This window comes from Lynx canadensis, chromosome E3 (assembly GCF_007474595.2).
Source record: "Lynx canadensis isolate LIC74 chromosome E3, mLynCan4.pri.v2, whole genome shotgun sequence".
In the NCBI taxonomy this organism is placed as follows: Eukaryota; Metazoa; Chordata; class Mammalia; order Carnivora; family Felidae; genus Lynx; species Lynx canadensis.
Genome location: NC_044318.1, coordinates 30,408,394 through 30,428,185, shown reverse-complemented (window position 1 = coordinate 30,428,185; position 19,792 = coordinate 30,408,394). Strand labels below are relative to the sequence as shown.

Below are 19,792 nucleotides of genomic sequence, written 5' to 3'. Positions count from 1 at the left end.
AGAAACTGTAACAACAGTACCCTGCAGGTGGGAATGTAAAATGGTGCCGCCCCCCGGGGGAAAAGTTTGGTGCTGCCTCAGAACGTTCGACATGAAATTACCATAGGACCCAGCAATTCCTCTTGGAGGACTATATCCGAAAGAACTGAAAACAGAAACTCAAACAGATACTTGGATTCAAACAGAATGCTCACAGCAGCACTATTCACAATAGCCAAAAAGGTGGAAATAACAGCTGTGTGGATCGGCAAAATACGGTATATACATACAGTGAAGTATTAGCCATAAAAAGGAATTTTCTGTTGCGTGCTACACAACACTGAAAACTTGCCAGATGAAATCAGCCAATCAAAAAGAACAGACATCGTAGGAGTCTCTTTTTAGGAGATATCTAGAATAGGCAGAAAGTAGAACAGAAGTTACCAGGCACTGAAGGGAGAAGAAAATGGGGTATTAGGGCTGAATGGTAGCCCTAATTCTCTCTCTTTTTTTTTTAAGTTTTATTTATTTATTTTGAGAGAGAGAGAGAGAGAGAGAGAGAGAGAGAGGACAAATGGGAGAGGACCAGGGTGAGAGGAAGAGAGAGGGAATCCCAAGCAGGCTCTGGACCGACAGCACGGAGCCCGATGTGGAGCTTGAACTCACGAATCTGAGCTGAAAGCAAGAGTCGGATGCTTCACCAACTGAGCCACCCAGGCGCCCCAATGGTAGAGTTTTTTGGATGATGACAAAGTTCTGGAAACAGATCATCCTGAAGGTACTGAATCCTGTTGAACCGCAAACTTACAAATGGTTCAAACGGAACATTTTATGTTATATATATTTCATTTACCGCAACGAAAACCAAACCCCTCTCAACTATTTGGGCCAATGATGCTGTCTGGCAAACAGGATTAGGACAAGGACTGGGCAGGCTAAGTCATACTAGGCAAGCTCAGGCCGGCTGAGCTATAAAACCAGAATACTGTTCACCTGGGCACCATTTCCAAAGACGGACAGACACGACAGACGGAGCGGACGGGGCTTTTGTTTCAAGCTGTTCAGGTCCTGTCCACAAACGCGCAGGCATGGAATCCCTGCCTGCACTGGGACGTCTGCGCTCGCTGGCAGCTGCCCCAGAGATTGCACCAGCTTTCAGGAGTATCCTCCCCCCTGTCTCCCACCTCCTCACCCCTGCCAGTGCCCTGCCAACACTCCTGCGGCCATGCCCAGAACCGGAGAGCTCCCTGCCTCTGGTGAGGCCTGATCCGAGGGCGGTGGGAGCCTGCGGGAAGGGCAGAGCGCCCCCACCTGGAAAACCATGGCCCTAGGCTGCAGGGGAAACAAGACAGCGCGGGGTCCTGCCGCCAGCCTGGCTGGACAGAGACCAGGACCCGACCCGGATGGAAAGCCTTAAAGGCACCCTGAAATAGAAAGCCCACACGGCTCAAGCAAACAAGTGAGATGTACAGAGATGGAAATGCAGAAATCTTGCTTGGACAGAACGTGTATGTATGTGTGCCTATATACATACACGCCTATATCGGCAGATCTATGTCTCTGTATCTATGTCTGTATAGATCTTGGTGTGGGGGAGGCTTTTCTCACTAGGGATTTTTAAAAAATGTTTTTAAAAACGTTTTCATTTATTTTTGAGGGGGGGGCAGAGAGAGAAGGGGACAGAGAATCCAAAGTAGGCTCTGTACTGACAGCAGAGAGCCCGATGTGGGGATCGGACTCATGAACTGCAAGATGATGACCTGAGCTGAAGTCGGCTGCTTAACTGAATGACTGAGTCACCCAGGCGCCCTCACCGGGGATTTTTAACACTGAGCATGTGAAGGGAAGAAAATGGATACATTCGAGGAGGTCAACAATGAAACTTGAGTATAACAACACAAAAAAAGTCATGGTCAAAAGACAAACCAGGCAAATATTTGTAACACACCTAAGGACAGAAATGCAAATTTCTTTCATTTTATAAAGCACTCACACAAAAGAACATGGGAGAGAAAGCAAAGGATCTAACTGAGCAAATGCAAACATGGATATTGTTTGCAGAAACGTAAATGCAAATGGCAAATACAAGTATGAAAAGACAACTCTACTCGGTTCATCATCAATGTGCACAGAAGAGCTGCGGAAAAAAATGCTACTTTCCACTGGAACTGGGCGGGTGTGGAGGAAATTGACATGTTCACACCCTTAAGTACAGTGGTGCAATTTTTCTGAAGGGCAAGTTGGCAACGTGTGTCAATATTTTAGATGCACAGGTTGTTGTGATCATTTTGCTTTTGAGATACAGAAGACTAAGAGAGTCCTCTGAACGTCTGCTTTTTTTTTTTTTTTTTAAACCATATTCATGTTATTCTGTTTTTAAAAATCGATCCATCCAGGGGCACCTGGCTGGCTCAGTCGGTTAAGCATCTGACTTTGGCTTGGGTCATGATCTCACAGTTCGTGGGTTCAAGCTTCACATCAGTCTCTGTGCTGACAGCTCAGAGCCTAGAGCCTGGAGGCTGCTTCGGATTCTGTGTCTCCCTTTCTCTCTGCCTCTCCTCCACTTGTGCTTGCTCTCTCTCTCTTTCTCTCCCCCCAAAATAAAAGAAACATTAAAAAAAAAAAAGTCCATCCATCCATTCACTGCATATGCAACCTCCTCCATGAAAAATGTCTTGCTTTACCTCCAACCTTCTGGTACCATCTCATGGCATGAACCTGAGTATACCTTGTATTTGATTCACTTATCATATCTAGCTGGATGAGATGGCTGTAGCCTACCAATAGTACTAGTTAAGAATTCGGGGGGCGCCTGGGTGGCGCAGTCGGTTGAGCGTCCGACTTCAGCCAGGTCACGATCTCGCGGTCCGTGAGTTCGAGCCCCGCGTCGGGCTCTGGGCTGATGGCTCAGAGCCTGGAGCCTGTTTCCGATGCTGTGTCTCCCTCTCTCTCTGCCCCTCCCCCGTTCATGCTCTGTCTCTCTCTGTCCCAAAAATAAATAAACGTTGAAAAAAAAAAAAATTAAAAAAAAAAAAAAAAAAAAAAAAAGAATTCGGGCTTGGATACGGGCCGATTTAGAGTCTAGATTTGGCCATCTATGTATTCTTGGCTAAGTACTTTAAGCTTTCTGAGCAAAGGGGGAGGTTCTGAGCACTCAGCACAGGGCTACTTGTGTGTATGTGTGTGTGTGTGTGTGTGTGTGTGTGAGGTGGGGGGGGAGAGGTCAGCACGCAATGCAATAATTAAGCACAGTATGTGGCACTGAAGAAAAGGAACGGTCTTATCTGGACAACTGAGACAGTCTCACAAGGTTTCCAGAATGGAATAGATAGTCGGATTCTTTTCAGTTGCTTATGTGTCCCTTACCTTCCCCAATGATCTCAGGGCCAATCTGAGTTCATTTGGGATGGGACTGCACACTTTGCTGTAATAAATGAAGTGTCTCTAAGAGCCCAGGTACAACCCAGAGCCGGCCAGCCTGCTCCCCAGGTGCAGGGGAAGGAGAGGGTGACTTAACACCTTCCCACTGTTCGGAAGACCACTGGAAGTACTTGACACAGCCATGGTGGCTAATTTCACACTTGAACAGCTTCATTTTCCCTGGTTTCTTTTTTCCTCTCTAATCCGTTGTTCAAAAATTCCCTTTATTCTTAGTTGAAAACTTCCCCAAGCGCATGTACCTTAATAATTATAATAAACACAAGGTCTTGAAAGGGGGTTAAAAAGGTGGTTATGGGGCTCAGTCGGGTGGCTCAGTCGGTTAAATGTCTGAGTCTTGATTTTGGCTTAGCTTATGGTCTCATGGTTTTTGAGGTCAAGCCCAGAGTCAGGCTCTGTGCAGCACAAAGCCTGCTTGGATTCTCTCTTCCTCTTTCTCTGCCCCTCCCCTGCTATCTCTCTCTCTTTCTCAAAATAAATGAACATTTAAAAAATAAAATAAAATATGCTTTAAAAAAAAAAAGCATTTTTCACCAGAAAAAGAGGAAAGTCTTGTAAAATGCAAAGATAAAGACCCAAGAATTTGGACAAAGAGAAGAAGGAAGGAATGGGGATATTTGTTTTCAGTATGTAAACGAGATTCCTTTTCTTGGTGTTATCAGAGCAAGGCTATAGGTTATGCATTTGCTTTGGAAATAACTTCCCTGACACAACTTTACACTGAGGTTTCTGAGTCTTCTACAATAGTTTTGACAGATATATATTCTGAAAGGGTGTGCTGCTTGCATTACTAGTTATTTCATTAGTTATATCATCTCATCAGTCAGATATGATAACAGGTCCACCTTAATTCAATGATAAGAGTCAGCCTCAGTAAATGTATTTTCTCAAATATTAGCCTATAAAGCATTTTTACAATGAGCAATATATTTCTTCAGTCAGAACAGAAACATGGACGTGTTGTTCACATTTAAAAATAATGTTTGGAATGCTAAATTATACCATGTAATATTTATAGAACACTCAACTGAGAGTTTCTAATGTATTTTCGTTTACATATCATCTGATTCCCCCAAATCCCTGAGGAAGGCAGAGAAAATATTACAGAGCTTTTACATTTTAAAAATTAAGTTACATGGGGCGCCTGGGTGGCTCAGTCGGTTAAGCGTCCGACTCTTGATTTTGGCCCTAGGTCATGATCTCCCGGTTAGTGAGTTCGAGCCCTGCATCCTGCTCTCTCTCATCTCTCTCTGCCCCTCCCCTGCTTGTGCACGCAAGCTCTATCAAAATAAATAAAGTTTAAAAAAGTTAAAAATTGTTACACGACTACAGCAATGTGAACATAATGTTAAATAGAAAACCATATTCATCTAAATCCTGTAAACCCCCCCCCCAATATCTTTATTTCAACAAGTTTTACACAGATAGTAGGTTTATTGCATAGGGCAGGTGCTTCACAAAAGACACAGCAAGAGCTGGAAGGTCGCTTTAGATCACATCTACATTATTAATTGTTATGAATAAATTATAGCTCGGATCTAGTTTTTGTTTTTGTTTTCCACTTTTGAAAGAGTTCTGATAAAAGGTCATTTATCTACCATTCTAAATATTCAAATTATCCAAACAGAAAACTGTCCAAAAACAGTGGTTTAGAATCAGTTAAAAAAGTATCTTTGTAGGGCGCCTGGGTGGCTCAGTTGGTGAAGCACCTGACTTTGGCTCAGGTTGTGATCTAGTGGTTCATGGGTTCAAGCCCCACATCAGGCTCTGAGCTGACAATCTACTTGGAACTCTCTCTTTCCCTCTCTCTCTGCCCCTACCCCACTTACATTCTCTCTCAGAAGTAAACAAACTTAAAAAAAAAAAAAAAAGTATCCTTGTAATAACGAAGGATTTATCTTCTAACAGGGAGATACCCTCCAAAATCTAACGATGTCACTGTGGCCCAACCTGTGTGATTTGGATGGAGTTGTACAAATCCTAATTGAGAACATTGATATAAAAGATCACACTGGCACCCTACAAATGACATATATTTTATGGCCCATTCTCTCAATAAACAGTGCTTATGCATACTGTAAAGAAAAACCAAGAAACTGGACCCAGAAGATATTGGGCCTGCATCGGGGCCATTATGGGAAAAAAGACCTCTGTTTAGTTTCAATCAAAAGCCTGGATGTATTCCTGAAACTAATGTAAATTGTGCCCACTGTATTTCAATAAAAATACGATAAAATAAAATATTAGAAAAAGAGACTGGGGAGCCTGGCTGGCTTGGCTGGTAGAGCACGGGACTTTTGATCTCAGGCTTGTGGGTTTGAGCCCCAGGATGGGTGTAGATATTACTCGAAAATTAAAAATAGATCTTTAAACAAACAAACAAACAAACAAAAGACTGGGTGTGTTGTGAAAAATGGGTATGTCAAGAGCACTTCAACTTTTGCTTAGAATGACCGTTTTGGACAATCGAAAATTCATGACAGAGTCACAGAAAGATTAACTTATGCAGTTTGGATTCAAAAGAGTATCTTTAAAAAGAGCATTAAATGATCTCTCAACAACGGTAACCTTGACCAAGTGGCGTGAGCATGGTTCTGTCGGCATGGGTGGTCAGGGTTTCCTATCCAGGGTGGGTCCATGTCAAATAGTCCCATGTTAATGCAGAAGGCAGACTTCTGATACCAAGCATTAAAAACCCCAGGAGGATGTGATTATTTTTTTACTTTTAAATGTTTATTTATTTTTAAGAAGGAGAGAGAGCGAGAGAGAGAGCAGTGGAAGGGCAGAGAGAGAGAGGGAGACACAGAAGCTGAAGCAGGCTCCAGCTGTCAGCACAGAGCCTGCTGCGGGGCTTGAACTCATGAACTGTGAGATCATGACCTGAGCCAAAGTTGGCCCCTGAACCAACTGAGCCACCCAGGCGCCCCTGATCATTTTTTTTAAAGACTGGTGAACACATTCAGACATTACCACTTGCTATTTAAAAGTAGTGGGGGCACCTGATGACTCTGTCGGTTAAGCGTCCGACTCTTGGTTTTGGCTCAGGTCATGCTCTCGCGCTTTTGTGACTTCAAGTCCCACATCGTGCTCTACGCAGGTAGCACGGAGCCTGCCTGGGATTCTCTCTCTCTGCCCCTTCCCCACTCGAGCTGTCTCTCTCTCAAAATAAATAAACCTAAAAAAAAAAAAAAAAAAAGCAGTCAACAAGGCTGTAAACCCAGTCTATATGAAAATGCATTTGTGCCTGGTGTAAGAGTTCACAGCTGGTCTAGATCCATCTCTTGACTGGCCAAGGCCCATTAGACTTGGCTTTTGTCTCTCAGGTATTCAGTAGGACGGAGTCATGCTATATGAATACTCATCTGCACACACCAGGTTAAACGTTAAAAAGAGAAATATTTGAAAAAATCCAAAATAAATAACACCCAAGGTTCTGCCACCTGTTGGCTTCTGTGCCCTTTGGTCTTAAGTGAGCACGATCCAAGAGCTGCACATCAAGCTTAGCATACACATCTTGCTATGCTGAGTGTGATTCTGAACACAGTGAGCTGAGTGCAACTTAACAAAGGATTCCACCCCTAAACACAAGTCGTGGTTTTGTTTTTTTTTCCCATCTGCTGCACAACCCCCCAAACCAGCAATTTGATCCTATGGAAAAACAACTCGAGGTGCTGAGATGGTATTCAGTGGCTCATCACCATGATCACAATGAACACAGCACCTGTCCCCGAGGAGAGGGACCGACTGGCCAACAAAAAGGAACAAGTGTAATGGTAACTGCCAAGGTGGTGAGCCAGGCCTTCGGAAAGACCATAAAAGTGTATCCGTGACTATAAGACAGAAATGTGAGGGGTACAGCCCCCAACAACAGTAGGCAGATTAAAAAAAAAAAAAAAAAAAAAGAAAAAAGAGTTGGCCTCCACACACCCTTCAAACCACACACCATTCCATACGCAGTTCGTTGTCCCAAAAGGGCCAGCTTTCTATCTAGAGGCAATTCAAAGCTAGCTAAAGCTTGAGAAAGTGTTTTAGGATTTAAGAATTTTTATGTATGTATGTATTTATTTATTTATTTTTTAAATCTTTTTTTTTTAATGTCTTTTTATTTCTGAGACAGAGAGAGACAGAGCATGAGTGGGGGAGGGGCAGAGAGAGAGAGGGAGACACAGAATCGGAAGCAGGCTCCAGGCTCCGAGCCGTTAGCCCAGAGCCTGACGCGGGGCTCGAACTCACGGACCGCGAGACCGTGACCTGAGCTGAAGTCGGACGCTCAACCGACTGAGCCACCCAGGCACCCCAGGATTTAAGAGTTTTTAGGAACTGCCTCACCCTCAAAGAAGTTGGGAGTTGTTCATGAAGCAGCAGTTTCAAAATTCCACAATGAAGTGTTAAATGCATAGAAGCGAGGGGCTATCTCCCAAACAAGTTTTTAATGGTGACAGGCATGATCTTGGACAAATGAACTTTTTTTTTTTTTTTTTTTTAGCCTTACCAACTAACTCACTTTCTAACACTCCCAAATGCTACTTCATGACATTTCACCCAGTGAATCCTTCCTTCACTGTCCTCAACATCCAGTGTCCTCAGGAAACCATCTAAGACTGCGGCCGCATAAAACGTACTCACCGGTGCTCACAGCGGCTGAATGTTTGTCCCTGGAAGGCTGACTGCTCCCATCAGCTCAATTGCAGACTTTCTCAAAATTTGGTTTGTTCCTTACATAGATGTCAGTTTTACGTGCTACTGGGAATACGGAATTTAATAGTCCAGTATGTTAACGAAATACGAGTGCAAAAAGAAAACTTTTCATGAAAACGAAATGAACGCTTTGGAGAGACTCGACAAAGGAGAGTCACAATCGGGTTAGGCGGGGACAAAATGCCTGTAAAAACGTTGCAGGGGAAATCGTAAAAATGTGGAAATCTGCAATCGGACCGCTTCTGCAGGGATCTTTAAAGTCTCCCTCTATCTTAAAGAATCCCAGCATGGAAATTCTAGATTCGGCTGCCTTATGGGTGCGGTCTATTGCAAGAAAGATGGGGAACGCCAATCTGGAACGAAGAGTCAAAGGGAAGGTCTTGGACCTACATCAAAAGCCTGGCTGCTCGGAAAGTTTTCTTTCCAGCGACAAAGGCTGGAAAAAGCGCCGTGGTCGCCACCTACCGAGGAGGAGGGGGAGGGGGAGGATGGCCGGCGTGGTCCCCCCCATCTCCGCTGGGGGGTAAAAATCGCAAAATCACTCGATCTTGTGCTGTACAGAACTGTCTAAGCCCTCGGGGCTCGAGTTTGGTAAACTTTGGAGTTTCGCTTAGGTGAACAGCAATGTCTCATCCTTTTCGAAATTCGAGAGCTCAAGTTGAGAAGCAAAAGAATTAGTCGCGGGGGGAGAGGTTTCGGTAACCTTTCTTCGCGGTTGACAGAACAAAACGGGCTACACGGCAGGTTTTCTGCTCTCACTCGGTGGCTTTCCCTCAACTTTCCTTCTAAATGTTGAGTGAGGGGGCGTGAGGAAAGCAAGCCTGGGGTGAGGGGCGGTAAATAAAAACAGGAGCGTCCCCTCCCGTCGCCCGTCCAAAGTTGGGGCAACAGTCTCTTTCGGACGCTTTTGAGGCAAGCTTTTCAAAACTAACAGAAGTTCTTTGTGTCCCGAAGGGTGGTGCAGCGCGGAGGAAGTCCCTTGGCGGAGCACGGAGAGCGGCAGGCCGGCTGGGGCTCCCCGGCCTCTGCCGAGTTCCGGCCTCGCAATCGGCAGGGAATCTGGGGTGCAAGAGTGGGTGCGAGTCCTGGACGGTGGCTGAGGCCGGCTGCATCGGGGCAGTGAGGGGGCGGGGGCTACCCCCGGCCTAGATTTGCGCCCCCGTGCCCCGGCTCCCCTCCCCCACCCAGGCGGCCGCGCAGGCCCCAGGTGCAGCCATGTTCTTGCTCCCACCACCCGCGCCTCCATTGACAGTCCTTGCCGGAGAGGGCCGGGCGCCGCGCTCGCCGCGTCCTCGGGTTCGGGGCTCGCCCGCGCGAGGCTTCCTGGGAGTCGTAGTCCACCGCCCCCGCCGTCGCGTTGGTGGGGACCGATCAGAAACTACAACTCCCGCTGGGCGGCGCTGCGGGTGCGCACGCGCAGCGCGCCTTCGAGGAACAAAAAAAAAAAAAAAAAAAAAAAAAAAAAGGAGGAGGAGGAGGGTGAGAGAGAAGCTCGGAGAGCAGAGAAAAGGGGCCACCGATCGCCCCCCCGCTTCCCCGCACGCGCTCTCTAGCTGAGGCCGCCCGCCTGCCGCGGTTACCCCGGCCTCTCCCTCGGTCCCCTGTGATCGGATCTAGGTGCTGAGCGAGGCCCTGCCGGGGCGGCCATGCGGCGGTGACAGGAGCTCGGCCGAGACGCCCGGGCCCCTCGCCCTCTCACCTCCTGCCCGCTCGCCAACTCGCCTCAGCCTGAAGCTGCTCCGCCGCGGCTGCAGCTCTCGCGCGGCCCACACTCGCTTCCCTTCTGCTCCCCCGGCCCCGGCGCTGCCTGGAGGCGGCTGCACTCGGGTGAGTCCCTGTCGCCTCATCCCCCGTACCCCGCCCCGGTTGCCATCGCGAGTAGGGCCTTTATTTGAGACGCGCCCCCTCCGGGGCCTGCACACACTGGGGTCTGGGGGTCGTCGGCGGCAGTGTGGGGGTACCCGACCACCCCCCCCAACCACCCGGCCAGCCGGCGTGGGGGTGGGGCAGGAGCAGACGCGGTCGCGGGGGACGACAGTTGCACGCGCGCGCCTGGGTGCGCGTGGGGGAGGGGCGCGCGCGCTGGCGCTGCGTGGGGGGGCCTCACGCGTGAGGCCCGCGCGCGAGCGAGCCTGCGGGCTGCGCATGCCCGGCCGCTGATTGGCCATCTCGGGCGGTGCGGGTGCGCGCGCGGTGCCAGGCCCGAGCCGTGGGGTCGCGCTCGGCCTGGTGTCTCCGGGGCTCGTGCGCCCGGGCAGCAGACGCGCCGGATTGGCCGGCGGGCGGCCGGGGCGGCGCCGCCGCGCTGCCTGGTAACTGCGGCCGGCGGGCCGGCGGGCCCGGGAGCGCCGCCCCTCCCCGCCCCTGCCCCTCCCCGCCCCTGCCCGCGCCCAGGTGGAGCCCGGAGTGGGCTTTGTCCCGGGCCCGGTCGGCGCGCCGGCCCCGCGGGCCCGGTTCTTTGGGGGAAATAAACACAATGACCGGAAGGAAAACCTCAGCCTTCAGGCCATGAAAATAAGCCGTCTGGATCCCGCCAGCACCCAGACGGGGTTTCGGGGAGGGAAGAAGATAAAAAACTGTCCTCTTTCCCTTCTCTCTCCCTCCCTCCACTTTTATCCAAGTTTTGCCCTTTAATAAAGCAAGTTGGGTTTTGTTTTGTTTTGTTTTGTTTTTTGCGGCTGAGAATGTTCAGAGGTCTACTTACACTGTTGGAGCAGTGCTCGCTCCTGCTGATGGGGTGGCTCCGTGCAGACTTCTCACCTCTCGCAGACAATGGCTTGATAGGCCATGCAGAAAAGTAGTCTTTGGGTGTTCAGGAAACAAAAGGGGGAAGTTAGTTTGCAAATGTGGGTGCATTAGAGTGCCCCGAGGAGGCCGAGCCTTCTCCCGAGACTAAGGCCTACGACTGTGACATTTACTCCTGCGACTGTGTGTTTTGTCAGTTCTTCAGCCCGAGTTCTGCCTGGCGCTTCTTTCCTTTTGCCTACTTGTTTGGACCTTGGCTCACACTTTTCGGCCGGAAGGACTTTTTCTTCCCTTCAGGCTCTCCCTTCTTGCTTATAGGCATCACTTAAATCCGTCTCTTGCGTTGTTCGGTCAGAATTTGTTCGTACGAGGTCCCAATCAACTTGTTTGCCCCTAGGAGGGCATCTTTATTTTATTTACCCAAGGAGTGTGTTTGGTTGTCTTGTGTACAAGTCCGTAGGTAGGTAGGAGGGCTAGGGATTAAGCTTTTTCCGCCTTTGTCTCCCTCGAAGTGTACTCCCCGCCCAAGAGCCTTGTATACAGTAGTAAGAATAGCTAACATTTGAATGTTTCTTAAGTGCCTGGCATCGCTCTTAAGCGCTTAACGCGTATTTTCTTATTTAATCTTCAAAACAGCCCCGTAATTCCCCTGTGTAGATGAGGAACAAGTCTGGAGAAGCGGAGTAGTTTATTCTTGATTACTCAGCAAGTCAACCTTGACTCCAAGATTTGAACCTAGGCTGTATGACTCGTAACCCCTAAGCCAGTGGCTTTCAAAGTCTGGAGCATCAGCAACCCCTGGAGGGCTTGTTAAAACACTTTGCCCGGCCGCACCCCAGACATTCCGATTCTGCAGGTCTGGGGTGGGGCCCGGGCGTTCGCCTTTCTAACTAGTTCCCAGGCCGCCCCACCGCGGCACTTTGAGAGCCATTCACCGCGGTGCAAAATTAAGTTGTAAGTGTGGGAAATGGATTCTAGATTCTCATTAAAGCTTTTCATTACTTTAAAACTGCGTCTTAAAGAACCAAAAATAATTCAGACTGCTTACTGTCGATTGCTTGGAAAGCTGATTGAGAGTTGAGAATTTTTGTTAGCTATGATTACAAAATTAAAAGTTTAATGAGTCTCCGGTTTTAAAAGGAGCCATGGATTTAAGTATAGGATAAAATTAGAAGACTAAATAATCTTAGCTTTTTTTTTTCCCCCACTCAGTCATTTATCAATTTATTTATGGCACTGGCATTTATTATCTTCTCCCAGAGATGGCTGAGGCATCCCATCTCCACCACAGAGTCTAAAGTCTGGGAGCCAGAAAGGAGTGTGATAGGCCTGAACTTGACGTTTAGATGGGGGAGGTGCTGAGCACCTGTAGCCCAGAGTCTCCCCCCACCCCACTCCTTCCAAGCCCCGGGTACCTCCAGTGATTTGGTTTACTTTTTTTTTTTTTTTTTTTTTTGTAAGCTCCATGCCCAACCTGGGGCTTGAACTGAGGACCTTGAGATCAAGAGTCACTTGCTCCACTGACTGAGCAACCTGGCATGCCAATTTGGTTCCCTTTTAATAATGACTGCAAAGACTGTCCTTAAAATGTAGGTTTCTGGCGTTTTCTTGGAGCACAAGTCTTGAAAGGAAGATTTTTCCTTTATTATAATGGATTTCCTTTTGGAAGAAAGTAACTCAAATTAGGTAGAAGGAATGGGATTGGTTTACAGTTATGTTCTGTCATTTTTGATGATCCATAGATTGCTCGTGTGTTCCAAAACAAAATAGAAAAGACCATGGCCCTTCTCCAGGTTGTTATTAGAGAGCTGTAAATAAAACACTGACAAATCACTAAACACTTAACCTTTCCTGTTATTATTGCTGACTAGCTTGTACATTGCATTCCACACCTAATTCAGTTCTACTGTGGTTTCATTCTTCTTTGAAAACATGAGTGTAAATATTGCAGTTCTCCTCATAATGCTGTGGTATCATTAACATGAAATTGTTTTAACCACTAGCTGAAACAGATGCTGATCGAGTGATTTTTAGGTATGTCTAAGGGAAAGTATTTTGTGAAGAGTTGTTTGAGAAGTAATATTCTGAGAACAGCATTTCACTTTTTAGAAATACATTAGAGGGCAATTTACCCTAAAGAGAATGGCCAAGAATTTTATCACTAGCAATCTCCTAATCACCGGTAGCACTTTTCTTTAAAAGTTGTATACTTTCATTCCGGTTAAGCTTATTCATTGTTACTAACTGAAAGAAAATGGGAAATGCAATCAATCAGTTGGTTATAATTGTAGAGTTGAGATTCCTTGTAATCAATGCTGTTAAGATAACATGCAGTATATTCACTTAACCAGTATGTAGCCTGAGGGACCTGTCTGGGAAATACAGTTAAGAAGTCATATGTACACTGGAAAAATGATGCGGCTAAATCATCATGAGTGCTGAAGGTAGTATCTTGATACTCAAGTTTCCATTTTTTCTATTTGCCCTGTACTATTTTCTTCTCTCTTGTCTGTAGTTTGCTGGAACTCTCCCACTGCAGTTTTCCTGTTTTTGTTTTCTTTCTTTCTCTTTGTTTCTACAGTCCTTGCCTTCCTACCCCTGGCTTGTTTCTGTTTTCTTGCTGGCACTTACTTTTTCTTGCTGGCACTGCTTTTTTTCCACTTTGGCCTAGTGGGAAAGTAAGAGAAAGTTCTAGATAGTCAGGAATTTTCAGAGTTGATGGGAGAATTGACTCATTGTACCTTGGTTGTAACTTGGTTGAAAACTGTAGAGGATTTTTAAAGAATTAGTCTGTTTACAATGTAACTTGAGAAACAAAATGAATTTATAAATTGCAAGAGATGAAGGACGGCTCAGTGTGGCTATAGACACAGGTTCCGAAATCAGACTGCCTGGATTCAACTCCTGGCTTGTGCTACTTCTGATTATTACCTTGAGCAATTCACTTCACATTTTTGTGCTTCGGTTTCCCTCTTTTAAGAAATAGGAAAGATAATGATAGAACCTGTTTCTCTTGTAGATTGTTGGGAAGATCGAGGGAGGTAAAACTGCTTGGCGTTGTATCTGGCCAACAGTAAGCATTCAGTAAATATTAGCAATAAAAGCACCATGTTTGATACTTTTGAGAAATTGAAAAGTTTTTTAAGTTTATTTTTTATTTTGAGAGAGAGTGCGAGAGAACATGTGCAAACAAACAAGCAGGGTAGGGACAGAGAGAGGGAGAGAATCCCCAGCAGGCTCCAAGAGCTCACTCTAGGCCGGACTCGATCCCACCAGTTGTGAGATCGTGACCTGAGCCAAAATCAAGAGTTGGATGCTTAACTGACTGAGCCACGCAGACACCCCAAGAGAAATGGAATTTTCTAAGGAAATAAAGGGGCACCTGGGTGGCTCAATCGGTTAAGCGTCCAACTTCGGCTCAGGTCGTGATCTCACGGTCCCTGAGTTTGAGCCCCACATTGGGCTCTGTGCTGACAGTTCAGGGCCTGGAGCCTCCTTTGGATTCTGTGTCTCCCTATCTCTCTGACCCTCTCCTGCTCACGTTCTGCCTCCCTCTCATATAAATAAACATTAAAAAAATTTTTAAAAAGAAAATAAAAATTGTCCCAGTAATACTGACTACAAGATTTATCTTCCCAAATTGGAGAATAGAAGCTCTGGAAAGGCAAGGACTTCTTGGGATTTTCCCCTGGGACTGTTGTTTTGTTTTTGTGGGATGGCAAAGGAAATTGTGTGTTTTTTTTTCCCCCTTAAAGTACTGTATGATTATATTACAGTATAATTCTACAAGCAGAGAGTATTGAAGAGTTTGGTCTTATTTAGGGTATCTAGTTAAAATGAGCCCAGAATCTGTAAATTTGTATTATGGAGACTAAACATGTCTACCCTGTGAATACTGAATTTGAATTGAAAAATAACCTTCTAGAATTGCTTACTTAACACGTAAGTTCACTGCACCCATTTACTGTCTTTAGCCCTTATAAGTTTTAGAGGTAGTGCCTTCTTTTCCTGCTGGTGATGTTGATGTATTTGAGATAGAAAACTAGTAAAGGAACTGAAAGGTATTTGTAATTTCTTGGCTTTACAGGGCAGTTAAAGGAGGTAAGAAAAGCTTAGCTATCCTATTTGTGGCCAGGCCCCAGACACTTAAATTATTTCATTGATAATTTGACAGAGAAGGATGACAGCATGTATTATGCCCACTTTGCTTATTATTATTATTATTATTATTATTATTATTACTTTTAATGGTTATTTATTTTGAGAGCAAGAGTGAGTGGGGGAGGGGCAGAGAGAAGGGAAGAGAAACGCGAGCAGGCTTCTTCTAGCTATCAGTGCAGAGCCCAACTCGGGGCTCGATCTCCCTGTGCCCGCTTTGTAAGTAAGGAAATAGAAATTAACCTTAGTTCTGGAATTCATTTGAAAATTGTCTGAACAGTTACAAGGAAATCCGTTAGCTTCACTTCTTCCTCCTGCTTTTTCTTTCTTTTTTTTTTTTTTTAAACATTTTTTATTCTTTGGCATTAATTACATTCACAATGTTGTACCGTCATCACCACTATCTCTAACATTTTGCTTGTCACCCCAAATAGAAACTCTGTACCCATTAAGTAATAACTCACCATTTGTCCTCTCTCCCAGTCTCTGGGAACCTCAAATATACTTTTTGTGTCTGAATTTGCCTATTTTATTCTTTTACTTGTTCACTTCTAAGTAGGCTCTATGCCCAGCGTGGGGCTTGAACTCTCGACCCCTAGTTAAGAGTCTTGCTCTATTGACTGAGCCAGTCAGGTACCCCTTGCCTGTTTTACATATCTCTTGTAAGTGGAATCATAGAACATTTGTCATTTTGTATCTGGTTTATTTCATGTAGCAAAGTGTTTTCAAGGTTCATCTGTGTTGTAGCAGGTGTCAGATCTTTATTTCTTTTTATGGCTGAATAATGTTTCATTATATAATACACCACATTTTATGTATACATTCATCTGTTGATGGACATTTAGATTGTTTCTAACTTTTGGCTGTTATGAATATGCAACTATGGACATTGGTTCCCCAGTACATTTTGACTCCTGTTTTCAAATCTTTTGTGTATAAATACTTAAGAGTGGAATTGCTGGGTCATTGTTTTTCTTGTCGATGCTTTTTTTTTGGAGAAGGATGGATCTGAACAGATCTCCCAATAGTATCGAATAAACGCGTTTATGTAAAATGCATTTGCTCCCTTTGTAAAGAATAAATTTGCGACTACCATTTCTAACATGAACACTTCTTTCTTTCAAGTGGTTCCTTACAGTGATCTTAAAAAAGAGTTGTGAAATATACATACACCACAGAACTTGACCGTTTTTTCATTTATATTGCTTATTTATTTTTATTGTCCCTGTTTTATTTAAGTTTATTTATTTTAGAGACAGAATGAGAGAGAGCAAGTGGGGGAGGGGCAGAGAGCGAGAGAGGGAGAGAGAATCCCAATCAGGTTCTGTGCTGCCAGCACAGAGTGCGACATGGGGCTCTAGCTCAGGAACCATGAGATCATGACATGAGCTGAAATCAAGAGTGGGATGCTAGGGGCGCCTGGGTGGCGCAGTCGGTTAAGCGTCCGACTTCAGCCAGGTCACGATCTCGCGGTACGTGAGTTCGAGCCCCGCGTCGGGCTCTGGGCTGATGGCTCAGAGCCTGGAGCCTGTTTCCGATTCTGTGTCTCCCTCTCTCTCTGCCCCTCCCCCGTTCATGCTCTGTCTCTCTCTGTCCCAAAAATAAATAAACACTGAAAAAAAAATTAAAAAAAAAAAAAAGAGTGGGATGCTTAACCCACCGAGCCACCCACATGCCCTATATTGCTTATTTATTTGTAGTGTATTATTTATTATGATAGCTACATAATGTTTTCAATAAAGGTACTACACAGAAATCACATCAGTAATCATTTTAACCATTTTTATTTTTATTAAACTTTTTTAAGTAGGCTCCATGTCCGAAGTGGGACTCGAACTTATGACCCTGAGATCAAGAGTCACATGCTGTACCAAGTGAAGGAGCCAGGCACCCGTGTTTTGAAGAAAAATTTTTAATGTTTATTTGATATTTTATTTTATTTGATATTTTATTTTATTTGATAGAGAGACAGACAGACTAGAGCATGAACAGGGGAGGGGCAGAGAGAGGCAGACAGAATCTCAAACAGGCTTCAGTCTCTTAGCTGTCAGCATAGAGCCCGATGGGGGGCTTGAACTCACGAACCGCGAGATCATGACCTGAGGAAGTTGGATGCTTAACGGACTGAGCCACCCAGGCTCCCCAGCATCCCATTCTAACCATTTTTAAACGTACAGTGGAGACATTCAGTACAATCAGTTTTTACAACTATCACATCTCCAGGATGCTTTCATCTTCTTAGCCTGAATCTGCCCATTAAATTTTTTTTATTCATTTTTGAGACAGAGAGAGACAGAGCATGAATGGGGGAAGGTCAGAGAGAGAGGGAGACACAGAATCTGAAACAGGCTCCAGGCGCTGAGCTGTCAGCACAGAGCCTGATGCAGGGCTCGAACTCACGGACCATGAGATCATGACCTGAGCCGAAGTCGGACGCTTAACCGACTGAGCCACCCAGGCGCCCCTGAATCTGCCCATTAAATAATAATCCCCATTTTCCGCCTCACCCCATCCCCTTGAACCCATCGCTCTGCTTTCTGTGGGTGATTTTGAGGATTTTAGGGACTTCATCTAGGTGGAGTCATACAGTATTTGTCTTTTTCTGACTGTTTTTCTTCACTTAGCATAATGTCTTCAAGGTTCGTCCATGTTGAAGGGCGTGTCAGGATTTACTTCCTTTTTATTTTTAAAACAAAAATTTTTTTTAATGTTTTTATTTATTTTTCAGACAGAGAGAGACAGAGCATGAATGGGGGAGGGGCAGAGAGAGAGGGAGACACAGAATCGGAAGGAGGCTCCAGGTTCTGAGCCATCAGCCCAGAGCCTGACGCAGGGCTCGAACTCACTGACCGCGAGATCGTGACCTGAGCTGACGTCGGACGCTTAACCAAATGAGCCACCCAGGCGCCCCCTCCTTTTTAAATCCTTACAGTGGTTTTTGGATTTTTGAAGTTTTTGTTTTTATGGTATGGCAAAGAAACTACTGTGCGTGAATATCTCATAGTATAGTTGTAGAAGTAGGGAGTAGTGAAGAGTTTGATACAATTTAGGGTATTTGGTTAAAATGAGCCCTGGTTAGAACCTGTGAAGATGTCTGATTGTATGGGTCTCATACTTTTGAGAATAGCTGTGTGAGTTTTGATTCTATTTGCACACATAGTCCTTAGCTCAGTGGTTTTTTTATAGTAAGTTAAAAATTATTTTCTGATTCTGTATTTTTGTCGTCTTGTTTGCTTCTGCAGAGCTTTTAGAATAATTTTTCTTGGGTGTGTTGGGAAACAGTGCGGTAGTCACTTAACTAGATATTCACTTTCTGAGTCTACTTATTTCATAATTTTCTTTATTTATAGCCTTATCTTAGGAAAAACAGTTTTCTTATACTAGCAAAATGAGTGAGCTATTCACTATTCATCTGCTGTATTTTAAGCTTTGGAAAAGAAGAGATCCCTTATTGCTTTTGGAACAGTACTTATTTATTCACTTACCCAACATATTGAGGGCCTTCTGGGTGTGTAAGCTATTCTGTGAAGCCGCAGGACAATCTATTTTTTGGAAAATACTGGTCTAGGCAAATTATATTGTTGAGAGCTTCAGGGTAAAGACTCTTTAGTTCAGTGTGTATATTCAGTCTAGTTTCTTTGTTTTAGGTATTTGGAGTAAGGTGACTTTTTTAACTTAAATCTAAAACCTATTTAAAAAAATTTTTTTACTGTTTTTTTAATTTTGAGAGACAGCGCAAGCAAGGGAGGGGCAGAGAGAGAGAGAGAGAGAGACAGAGACACAGAATCCAAAGCAGGCTCCAGGCTCCGAGCTGTCAGCACAGAGCCTGACATGAGGCTCGAACCCACGAACTATGAGATCGTGACCTGACCAAAGTCGAACGCTTAACCACCCAACAGCCATCCAGGTGCCCCTAAAACATAATTTTTGAGGACTACATTTGATGTAAACAACTTTTCATGCTGACACATGGATGCTTTAAAAGCATTTCAGAGCGATGATTTATTTATACCTTAAACTTACACAATGTTTTATGTCAGTTATACCTCAATGAAGTTGGGAAAAACAAGTAAATAAAAATAAATGGGACAAAAGCAGTGACTTATTTTGACACTTTATGTTAGTTTTCCTGCCCTATCAGACAATAGGTTATTTTATTTAATAGTAATTAAAGCAATTAGTTGGGAAATTTTCATTTTATCAGACTTGGATTTGGAGAGTTTGTATGTAAATAGATACATAAATGTGTGTTTTGCAAATAACTACTTTAATAAAATTAAATTTTTAAATGGTTAATTTACTGAACGCTTGTGTGAAACACTGTCAAGTACTTAACTTACGTTCTGATAAGTGTGTAAGGTAGGTACACCTATTCTTGTCATTTTCAAGACTAGTAAGTTTGGGGTTAAAGAATCCCAAGGTCAGTCATTCTCTAGTAGATAGAACTTGAATTCAGAACTTGGGTGTCATTCCAGAATTGGCGTTCATAAATACCGTGCTCTGTTGCCTAACATCTGTGAGCAGTATACTAAAAAAAGATGGGCTTTTTAGATCATAGTTACTTGATTTTCATTTCCTCTTCCCATTTATACAAAGTTAGAAAAAGAACAAGTGATCCAGCTTTTCCAGTACTAAATGATTTTTAAGCTTGTAGTAAGGTCAAAGGGATACATTGTTTGTGTATTGGCAGAGTAAGCTGCTGCTTTTTAAAGGACTATCAGTTTCAAAGGATAACTTCTACATTTGCAAACAATTTCTCTCAAACTGTAGTACC

At 44.7% G+C, this 19,792-nt stretch overlaps 1 protein-coding gene and 1 long non-coding RNA gene across 9 annotated transcripts in view; one reads left to right on the top strand and one right to left on the bottom strand.

Moving 5' to 3' along the window:
• Positions 1–9,274, bottom strand: part of LOC115504277 — a 61,148-nt gene extending 51,874 nt beyond the window's left edge. For both annotated transcript variants that reach the window (XR_003965639.1, XR_004343043.1), the window contains exon 1: positions 8,044–9,274. This is a non-coding gene — a long non-coding RNA (uncharacterized LOC115504277). The remainder of the gene's footprint in view (positions 1–8,043) is intronic.
• Positions 9,275–9,569: 295 nt separating this feature from the next.
• GTF2I (general transcription factor IIi) overlaps positions 9,570–19,792 on the top strand; it is a 109,169-nt gene continuing 98,946 nt past the window's right edge. For all 7 annotated transcript variants that reach the window (XM_030301129.1, XM_030301128.1, XM_030301124.1 and 4 more), the window contains exon 1: positions 9,570–9,942. The gene's annotated coding sequence lies outside the window, so the exon portion shown is untranslated. The remainder of the gene's footprint in view (positions 9,943–19,792) is intronic.